This window comes from Topomyia yanbarensis, chromosome 2 (assembly GCF_030247195.1).
Source record: "Topomyia yanbarensis strain Yona2022 chromosome 2, ASM3024719v1, whole genome shotgun sequence".
Lineage (NCBI taxonomy): Eukaryota > Metazoa > Arthropoda > Insecta > Diptera > Culicidae > Topomyia > Topomyia yanbarensis.
Window position 1 is genome coordinate 138,807,239 of NC_080671.1, and position 11,087 is coordinate 138,818,325.

Here is an 11,087-nt window from a genome sequence, read left to right on the forward strand (position 1 = left end):
TTGCAGTCTTCATGACGTAGACGATGAATTCTGGGAAGTAATATGTATAAATTGGGATTCTAGAACAGGTTTCAAAGACGAAGTGCATTTTTCGGTGAGTCTATCTACTCGTTGTCTGAATAGTAGGTACGCGTTCCCGAACTTCCGGATGTTAGTTCCATCAAGGTTTCCTCTCCCACCCCACTAAATTTAAAATAGGCGACAAGTTTGGCGTGAGCAATCTAGAATCATCTGTAGTAGAGCGAAAAATTTCCACATACCCCTTTGCTAAGACGAATATACGCAACAGACTTCATACAACCACTTAGCATGGTATCCCTTCAGCAAATGAGTACGTGAAAAGTTATAAGAGCAACAAAGGTTTTGTTGACGTTATTGTTGGCTCAAGAACCCGAACTTGAACGATTCTTCTCCTTGCTCTCTGCAACCGCTTCGCTCCCCCTCGAGTTGTAAGCCAGAAAAGAGCCTAGCTGCCCCGTAACATTCTCCCCCGACTCGTCGCCAGAATGAAACAAGCCCTTCTCCGGATCAGAACCCACCAACGCCCTCAGCCAGGGGCGAGGAAAAGCTACACGATTAACAATATTGGATATCCGCTGCTCAGGAGCCTTCCACCACCCGGAAAAACAAACCTCTTTCAATACTACAACCGAAGCTGGGAGGGCGGACCCCTCCAGGATTCATGGCAAACGGCCCTATACCCAAAAGGGTTTAGGGTACTCGCGCGGCCAAAGACTTCCGGCCCATCAGTTTACTTCCCTGCATTGGTAAAAGCTTCGAACGAATGGTCAATGGAAGGTTAACCGTCATACTCGAACAACCCCATCTGCTAGATAGCCGATAAAACGCCTTCCGAAAAGAGAAGGGCGCCGGAACGTAGCTGGCGTTCCTCAGAGAAACTCAGGCCACAAGGGATGGCATACACATTTATCTTGCCGCCCTTCATATTGAAAAGGCATACAACACGGCGAGAGCACATACTTCAGCAGCTTGGCCGCTGTGGAATCCTATAAAACCGTCAATTGCGGGTTGGAGTCGGCGGCAGCTAATCCGGAACTCACACTGAGGAAAACGTCCTGGCGGTCACCCATTTCTTCATCAACATGAACTCACTGATAGAATATATTCGTAAATCGCTACAAATTAGTTTTGTACTGACAATTTTCATAAAATACACGAATTTTTCGTACATATGATGAATCATTCGTAGTTCCATTGAAACACTTTTATTTTTTATTACGAGTTTATCGTGAAATTCACGAAACGACTTTCGTTGGCTTATTACAAAACGGCTTCATTAGGCAAACGAATTGTTCACTGTTATCTACGAAAGACTTAATAATATTTACGAGCACCATTCGTCAAACAGTCAACGTCAAAAGAGCTTCAATAGAGGTAGAATATGGAGTCCTTGTTGCTATACGTCGCAGGATCTCACCGGACGGAACAGCACACACTGAATCAGCCCCTTGCTCTTCGGAAATGGCAACTGTGGCCGTCGTTTGGACAACTGAACGATTGGCAGGTTCCAGCATGACAGCGGCGAAGTAATCCCCCCGCCCGTGCCCCGTAACCTGTTTAATGTTCTTGAAATAATTGATAACAATACGGACGCCGGATTTCCGTTCATCTTCCGTAACTTCCATCAACTGGACGACAGTTGCGATACGTTAATTGTCAACTACTTCGTATTTTGGTGCCTCTGCCAGCAAATCGTCTGTTTTTCGATTGATTGAATTGTCGCCAACATTAGGATTGATCAACAGCAGTCGCTTTCCCGAGGCCACTGCCACTAACTGTTCGGACACCAGGACACCACGAGCGAACGATGTCCCTCGTTTGAATAGTTTGAAGGAACGTGCTGTCGAAACTTCCCATACTGAAAAGAGAACGATAGGAATTGATAGCAGAGACCAGATTAAAGCAAACACGCTTACTTTTGACTGTCTGATCGTCTGAGCCAGTGACCATATATTCTCCTTTCGGCGCAATGCTAATGGAACGAATAATATCGGTATGCGGTTGCTAATCAAACTCTGCAGCGTTGGGAACGGTTGCAAATCCCTCGGAGATGGAAGTTTTGGAATGAGATATTACAACAAACAGTAACTCGAGTTTATTTACCACGCATACACAAATACAGATCCAAGTACCGTAAACCGGGGTGACTTTGATCATCGGGGTGACTTTGATCATACGAAACTTTTTTCGTAGATCTCTTATTAAACCATAATAGTCTACCGAATCATTTTAATTTGAAATGATTTTCACTCTTAACTTATAATATACTGATTTGTTATACTTTTTGAGTATATTGTTCGGTTTTTGGGTACAAAAACTACAAAAAACCGAAATTTGACTTTACCTTATTTTTGCGAGGCTTCGTAAAGTGTCATTTTTATAAAACAAATAAATCTCAGATTTGAGCAAGAGTATTAAATTACAAGCGAGTTTTTGTTTTCCTTTAGAGTGGGATGTGCCAAATTTATTTTTAAGAGTTTGCTTATTTTAAATACAATTTTTGTGAAACTAGTTGGCAATTATTTCAAATTATTTTAAGCTAAAATTCGCACTATTTTTTATTGTTCAATAGTCCAACGTGGTAACATGGATGAAACTTTTTGTACATTGATAAAGCACTGAAATAAAACAATTTTAGCAGTTTTAAAGGTTTTCAGAATCTTTTATTCTAGTTGAACACAAATTATACGAATTTTGGTTACTCGAAGTTTACAGTATATTGAAATACTTTGTATAATACCAATTTACATCTATTTAACAATTAGTATCTTTCCAGAATTAGTTTAAACAAACATTTGAACGAAAAACATTGTGATCAATAACTTAATGTGGGTGAACATGCAGGTTATCAAAGTCACCCCGGAATACGAAAACGGACTTCTATCTGAAATCATTTTTGGAAAAATAGCTGGAAGCGGAGAATTTTAGATAAAACCATCCAATCTTGTTCTCCACACATCAGTACATGGTTTAAACATATTAAACTCGAAAAAAATGTGTTGCGTCTAAAAATGTGTAATGATTACTTCGAAAAGTGATCAATGTCACCCCGGTTTACGGTACCGTAAGAACCGTTCCCGACTGTATTTGCCGAATTAGGGAATTTCTCGGAGCGAATTGTACTTTTGAGGGATATAATGCAATTTTCTTTTCCACGGTTCTTCCCCGTGACTGTTCCATTCGGCCAGTTCACGTTCGTTAAATAAATATTCCAGTTGTTGATTGTAGGACTCAGCATGTCCCGGTAGCGGTCTCTTAGGAGCGACAACATGATCATGGATGCGACGTATTTCTTCCTTGATCGGTGTCCCAAACCATGTAGAACTTAGGGCGGCGGCTTGCTTTTCTACCTCGGCACGTTTTTTTAATCCAACCCATCTTGAGTGCATGAACAAGGCCAAGGATTTTCAGCTTCTCCGATTTACTTGGCAAAAATTAACGCTTTTGATCCGTAATATTACGAATGGGCATACGCCGTTGAAATCCGGATAAATTAGTTTAATTTGCCCACCTGGTTACTTTACTTCCAACCTATGTGCATCTTACCTCGTCCGATTTATAAAAATCGCTGGCACTTTCCTGGCCTGCGGATTCCGTTGTCTTTGGACTCGATTTGGGACCGTTCTCATTTTCCGTCTCCAATTCCAATGAGGTAAACGGCTTCCGTTTCCCCGCAAACCAAAAATTACTGAACGCACGTACAAACGACTATCAAAAATACCACGCGATTTCCTGAACCCCTTTCGCTTCAAGTTGATCCAGAATCCGGAGCAATACGGATTCAGTTGAGCCATCGCGAACTGCTCGTTGGTATTGGTCAAAATAATATGAAATTAAATACGACAACTTTCCTAAGATGAACGAATGAATTCATGCGACCAACGAAATCGTTCGTAATATACACAACCGTTTATTAAAATAAACGAAACATTTCGTTTCATTCACGAAAAATAATGTCGTTACCAACGATTACATTCGTGCAATGTAAACTTTTTCGTACCATAATAAAATCGATTTGGCCGCATCGATTTTTTTAATTAAAAAAATCGATGTTGTCAAATATCGATCTGAAAAGATCGACTGAAAATAATAAGAGGCTAATAAACACGAAAACTTTTCGAAGGTAAATGAAATTAATTCGTGCGATCAACGAAATCGTTCATCATATAGGGTAAAGTGCCAATTTTCACCATAATAAGCAAGGTGCCTCACTAATTCGTTAATTTCTTACCCTACAATCAATGGAATGCGTAAAAATTGACATCAACAGCTTTGCTTCGTTGTTAAGAACCAATATAATAACACAAATTCATTGAAAACAGTTAAATTCTCCTGTTTGAGCGCAACGAAAACTCGAATCGAGTGCCCCTATTGTTGCGCTACCATTTGACTCAATTCGTTGAACAAAGGTGGCAGACACTGCTCTAACCAACGGCTTCTAATGGGTAGGGTGATAATAGAAACATGGTGTAAATAGGCTCATCACCCTACATAAACATTTATTGAAATAAACGAATCACTTCGTTTCATTCATGAAACATAATGTAACATTCGTGCAATGTAAACTAAATAGGTAAAATTTACGAAAACTTTCGTTCATTAGGCGACCATTTCTTCGTACCACAATAAAATCGATTTGGCCACATCGATTTTTTTTAAATTAAAAAAAAAATCGATGTTGTCAAACATCGATCCCATAAAATCGACTGAAAACAACAAGAGGCTAATAAATACGAAAACTTTGCTAATTTATACGAAATGAATTCGTGCGATCAATGAAATCGTTCGTAATATACACAAACGTTTATTAAAATAAACAAAACGTTTCGTTTCATTCACGAAAAATAATGTCGTTATCAACGATAACATTCGTGCAGTGTACATTAAATGTGCAAAATTTACGAAAGCTTTCGTTCACCAAGCGGCCATTCTTGTTGATGAAATGAACGAAGCCTACTGTTTACAATGCACAAAAATAATTCGTTGCAGAAAACGACGTATGAATTCGTGCATTGCATGATCGATTTCATTATATTTACGAATTTATATTATCAGTGCTCCATATTGGCCATCATCCCTAAGGGCATATCCCTCTTCGTCTATGCCGACGACATAGTAGCGGTTGTGACAGGAAGGACCAAGGGCCGAACCCGCATCATTCTGCAAACCGCAGTCAACGCCACCTTCAAGACTTCCGGCTTTCCGCACCTAAAAGCTTCTACATCCACCTTTGTTCCACATTCCCCCGAGCCACTGACCGCCCGATCCATATAGCCGATTCTCCAATGTCCTAAAAAATGGAATCCTTGGAGTCACACTAGATCGGAACACTTTTTATGCCCTCCCCCCCTTTCGGAGGGTAAAGACCGAATGCGCCAACCGCATAAGACTGGCACACGAAGCGCAATAGAAACACTGCACTCCAAATAAGTGAAGCACTGATCCATAACCGGATATATTATGTAACACAGAAGGAATTAATCCCATCTTGGCCCCACGCTATCATGGGTCCATCCGGACTGCATAGACGTTGCTGCCTAGTGCACCAGCGGAGAGCGCCTGCGTAGAAGCCAGCGTCCTGCTATTCCGCTGGAAAATCGTCCTAGTGACCCTCCGACGTGCGTTGAACGTACTCGAACGGACATACGGTGGTGACGACTCTGCAACGATGAAAACAGTTCGAGAAGTATACGCGGAATTCGCAGGATCCCAACCTCTCCACATTGACATATCCCTGTCCCAGATCTTCCAACCCGGAGGAACCCTCGAAATCGCATGGTGCAGCGACGCTTTTTGAATCACACCCGCATTTATACGGACGGATCGAGGAAGGATGATGAAGTAGGAGTCAGAGTCAGTAACGGCGGAACGGGCTCATCTCTTGGTCTGCCACAAAAGTGCTCGATATTTTGCGCCGAAGCCGCAACAATCACTATCAAAAACCAGAAGAAACTGCAATCATGATATGAATTGATTTCCTCTCGGTAAATCGCACGATCGAGAGCGGCCAGTCTCGAAACCCTTTCATCCAGGCAATAGAAATCGAAGCCGATTACCTCACCACACTTTGTTGGATCCCCGGACATTTTGGCACACAGGTGAACGCTGAAGTAAACTCCCTGGTAGCTCCCCGCTTTCGGAGAGCCAGAAGAACCCTCACCAAGGAAGTGTGGGCTGCAGACATCATTCGGCATTTCAAAGAGACCCTCAACAATAAGTTCATCGGTTGCTGGTGGGCGTCCCGGGGACACCTGCATAAAATTAAGGGACTCCCCGTCAAATGGGGCAACAGACAAGACTGGAAGGAACAGAAAGTCGTCTCTAGACTGCGGGCCGGGTGTACTAAAATTTCGCACGCGCAAGCAATATCCATCGTACCACCTCCCCATCTGTACCACATGTGGGATCCGAAAAACAGTGGAACAACTACTCTCCAACTGCTTGGCGCGTCAAGACCTCCGGATAAAGAACGACATCCCACCTTCAATTCGCGACGCACTGTCCAATTATCTAGTAAGAAAGGAAATAGTCCTAAACTTCATAATGGCTTGACTCTTCGACACCATTTACACCGCGACCAACCACGTACCGGAACGGATACCCGGACTCAACCCTCCAATCGTGAGCCCTCTGTTACTCCCGGATCGGGTGCTGGAGAGGTTTCCCGCGGCCCAAAACCCCAAATACCAATTGACCCCCAGTATATACCACGAAATTATCATATAACAATGCTATGTAACTATATTCTTTTGTAATTATTTTCATTTTATGGCCGAATAATCTTTAAGGTTAAAATCCTAAATAACTGAGCGAACAAATTAATAATTAATTAAATGCATTGCAGCAAGTGAGTAACAAAAGAAGCTTTTGTGCAGCTCAAACAAGCTTTAACAATAATGATTTTTCTATTTCGCAGGATCTCTTTTTGAAGTATATTGCACTTGATAAAACAAAAATTTTAAAAATATCCTTCCTTCAAAAATTAAATCTATTGACCTAATAATACAGTATATTGGAATCAAATATATTGCTTGTAGCACAAAAAACTGGATTCTAACCACACTCCACACTTGCAATTCTCCTTTTAAATTCTTGTCATAGACTGGTTAGTTCAACTGGTCTGTCTATGAAAGTACTTGAAATACATGTGTTCTGACAGCTCGCAGTTTTGAGATCAGTCGCACTTTGAAAGTGCGGAGTCCAGGTTGGTGAGAAGTGCGCAATATTGAATAAACTTTATTAAGGTACGATTTTTTTCCATTTACATTTTTGCAGACATTTGAAAATGTTTACAGACTTTTTGCAATTTCGCTGCAGATATGGCAGAAACGTACATGGCATCCCTGCCCGGAGGGCCTGTGTGTATGTGGCAAAAAATGTCATATCTGTTTCTCAGAGATGGCTGGATCGATTGACAAAAAATAGTCTCAAATGAGAAGAGCGGCCACTCAGAAAATTTCCATATAATCAGAATCAGTAGCAGCTGGCTCAAATGGCACGTTTCCCATGTTGATCTGAGATTTGTGACCCGTCGTGATTTGTCTTTTCATAAGTTTCTTGATGGGAAGGATTAGGGCAATCCCTGTAAGGTTAGGGATGAATTACGACCGTCTTCCACGCTTCCGAAAAAACACCTTGCCAAGGCTACTTATTAACAACTGTTAAAAGTGTTCTATTATGTACACTTGATCAGGCATCACTGCTAAGAGAGAGACGCAGATTCATTAACACACTTCCGTTCAGTTTCAAGAAGTACGCGCCATAGTTAAGATCGCGAATAATAAAGCTCAAGTGAATTATATAATCGCGTATTTCATTGACAATAAAACATTATCAGCAATTATATCAAACTCATCCACCAGCATCCGCTTAAATAGTAACGTTGTCCGTTCCCGAACATTTTTAAGGTTTGGAGCAATTTCCTTAAGTTTATGCATATTGATAGACTTGAAAACACAAAATAAATTTTCGGTTACCTTAAGAAAACAGAACCAAAACACTCCCCAAGAGACATTGTCATTAAAATTCGACTTAAGCCGATTCAGGTCCATAGACTTTCACCGTGACTTTTTTGATCCTAAAGCTCAGTTTATAACTCTTTTTCCCCAGAAATTCCAAAGAACGGTTGTCGATACCGTTTAGGGTGTCCATACCAGGTGAGTAAGAACCCAGGACAGCCTAAAGGAGACCCCGCCCCCGTTAGCCCTCGAACGTTGCAGTCAACGAAAAATTTTGCGGAGTTCTTTCTGAATGTCTTTCGTCCGATTTCGATCACCACACACGAGAAACAATGTCCGTAGAGACATTAAGGAGATGGTTCTCAGAATCCGAAAGGCGCTAGTATAACTGAGCGTGCTTTGGCGTTGGTTAAGGCTACTATCTTCCTAGCCCCTCCAAAGCAGGGGAAGGAGAAGCAGATTGGAGTGAACAGCAGGACAGTTTTTGTGACTCCAAAGAGGACAAGAACCTCGCCAGGAGACGGAAGACCAGCCGGGTCCAAGAGGCAGACGCTCGCGAACGCTTTCATTGCCGAAGGAAAGAACGTGACTCAATAAAAAGAAAGCTGGAGGACAGTTGTTGGTCAAAAGCAAAAGCGTTATGTGGAGTGAAAAGGGGAGCAGAAGATAAAAGGAAAACTTCCGGCTCGTCAGAAAGCGCCAAAGGGAGAAGCCGTGCTCGTCAAAGCCAATGACGTGACCACCTATACAGCGCTGCTCAATGAGATCAGAGAGGACGCAGAGCTGAGGGATTTGGGGGGAAACGTGGTAAGAATCAGGTGTACCCAAAAAGGTGAGATGCTCTTCGAGTTGAAGAAGAATCGCACGATCAACAGCTCGACCTTGCAGGAGATTATTTACAAATTAATGGATGAAAAGACAGAAGCTAAAGCCTTAAACCCGAAGATTGCAATTGTATGAAAGGACCTTGATGAGATCACGACGGAAGATGAGCTGAAAGATGTACTGAAGCAGCAGTGTAACCTGGGTAAGGTGCACATGATGATTCGGTTAAAGAAGGTATACTCAGCTAGTGATGATTCGTTTATCGGTAATCGCTGTTGAAAAGGCGATGGGGTAGGCACAGTTACGGTTGGATGGTCGAAGTGCTTCACGAGTGAATAAACAAGCTGAGAAATGCTTCAAGTGTTTGTACTTTGAACAGGGCCGGCAGAAAGCGTGGGTAGTATGGGTAGTACTACCCACTCGAAAATAACCGAGTGGGAAATTACCCACTCGAAATTTTGAACCATTTCAAAAAATTTAGATGCGCAACGCATGTATCTCGCACTACACACATTTGAAAACATCGATGTACTACAATTCCATTTGCATAAACGAACGTGATTTAATGTGAATGTAATGTAAGCGTGTCCATTGCGAAAAGGGAAACTATCCTTACTAATGGACCCCTTACCCTATGCTATGGGGTAGAACCTCGGGCGTTTCGTGTTTCGCCGCCCCTGACTTTGAACATTTGGCAGCGGCTTGCAAAGGATCGGATTCGGGATGTGCTGAAAAGACGACGGCAGCGTGCAGCCATCTCGCGAGAAACTGCACGCTGAGGCCAACGTTGCTATTTTACATACCAGCTATTTTATGAGCATCAGACGGGTTGCTTTAAATGCCCCGCCTACAAGAAAGCGACTGCAGGCCAACGATAATGGAGATGACCCAGATACGCATGAATCACTATTGCACCGCCCAGCAACTGATGTGGCAGTCTACGACAGAAACTATGTGCGATGTCGCTTTGATCGCAGAGCCTTATCAGGTCCCCCTACTAACGGTAACTGGGTGGCGGATAGATCAGGAACCGCTGTGATTCAAGTAATGGCCAGATTCCCCATCCAAAAGTGGTATGAGGGTTTCGTGATAGTCAAAACCAACGGCATCTTCGTGTGTAGCTGCTACGCTCCTCCAAGGTGGACAGTAGAGCAATTCAGCCTAATTCTGGATCAGTTAACCGAGCAGTTGATCGGTCGGAAGCCGGTAGTCATTGGTGGTGACTTCATCGCCTGGGCTGTGGAATCGGGCAACAGAGTAACCAACACAAGAGGGTGTATCCTGCAGGAAGCTCTAGCGAAGTTAGACGTACGATTGTGCAATGAAAGTTCTGTTAGCACATTTCGGAGAGACGGGAGGGAGTCTATCATCGACGTCACATTCTGTTGTCCCTGATTGACGACGAACATGGATTGGAGAGTATGCGAACCGTATACGCATTGTGACCACCAGGCGATTCGCTACCGTATCGGTCAACGTAACCCCGCGGCAGTACGGAGAAGGATGACCGGCGAACGAAAGTGAAAGATGAAAGCCTTCAACAAAGACCTGTTTGTTGAGGCACTTCGGTAGAACGGCGGGACCGAGAACGGCGTCCAGCTTACTGGTGGAACGAGACGCTTAGTACGTTTAGCGCTGCTTGTCTCAGAGTCAGAAGGCGGGCTCAAAGAACAATGTCGGAACCAGACAGAGAAGAGCGTAAGGCAGCGCTTCGGGAAGCTAGGGCCGCTTTAAAACGGGAGATCAGACTTAGTAAGTCAGATTGCCACAAGGAGCTATGCCGAGAAGTAGACGCCAATCCCTGGGGTGATGCATACCGAGTCGTGATGGCGAAAATGAAGGGCCCGACGACGCCAGCTGAAATGTGTCCGAGCAAGCTGAAGATAATTGTCGACGGTCTTTTCCCGAAGCACGATCCAACTATATGGCCACCGACACCGTACGGCAAAGAAGAAGGGACAAACACGGATCGGCAAGTGACTAACGACGAGCTAGCAGAAGCATCGAAGCGCCTGAAATCAAAGAAAGTCCCTGGTCCGGATGGAATACCAAACGTGGCACTGAAAGCTGCGATCCTGGCATATCCGGACATGTTCAGGATAGTGATGCAGAAGTGCCTAAATGAAGGCAACATCCCCGAAATGTGGAAGGTCCAGAAGCTGATGTTGCCATGAATTGGAAGCCACCTGGCGACCCGGCCTCGTACAGGCCCATATGCCTGCTTGATACACTTGGAAAACTCCTGGAAAGGATCATTCTTAACAGGTTGACGAACTTCACGGA

The 11,087-nt window shown here is 43.3% G+C and overlaps 1 pseudogene; it reads right to left on the bottom strand.

The window, feature by feature from the left end:
- Window positions 1-1,417: 1,417 nt before the first annotated feature.
- Window positions 1,418-3,492, bottom strand: LOC131679802 (ribosome biogenesis protein BOP1 homolog; annotated as a pseudogene).
- Window positions 3,493-11,087: the final 7,595 nt, after the last annotated feature.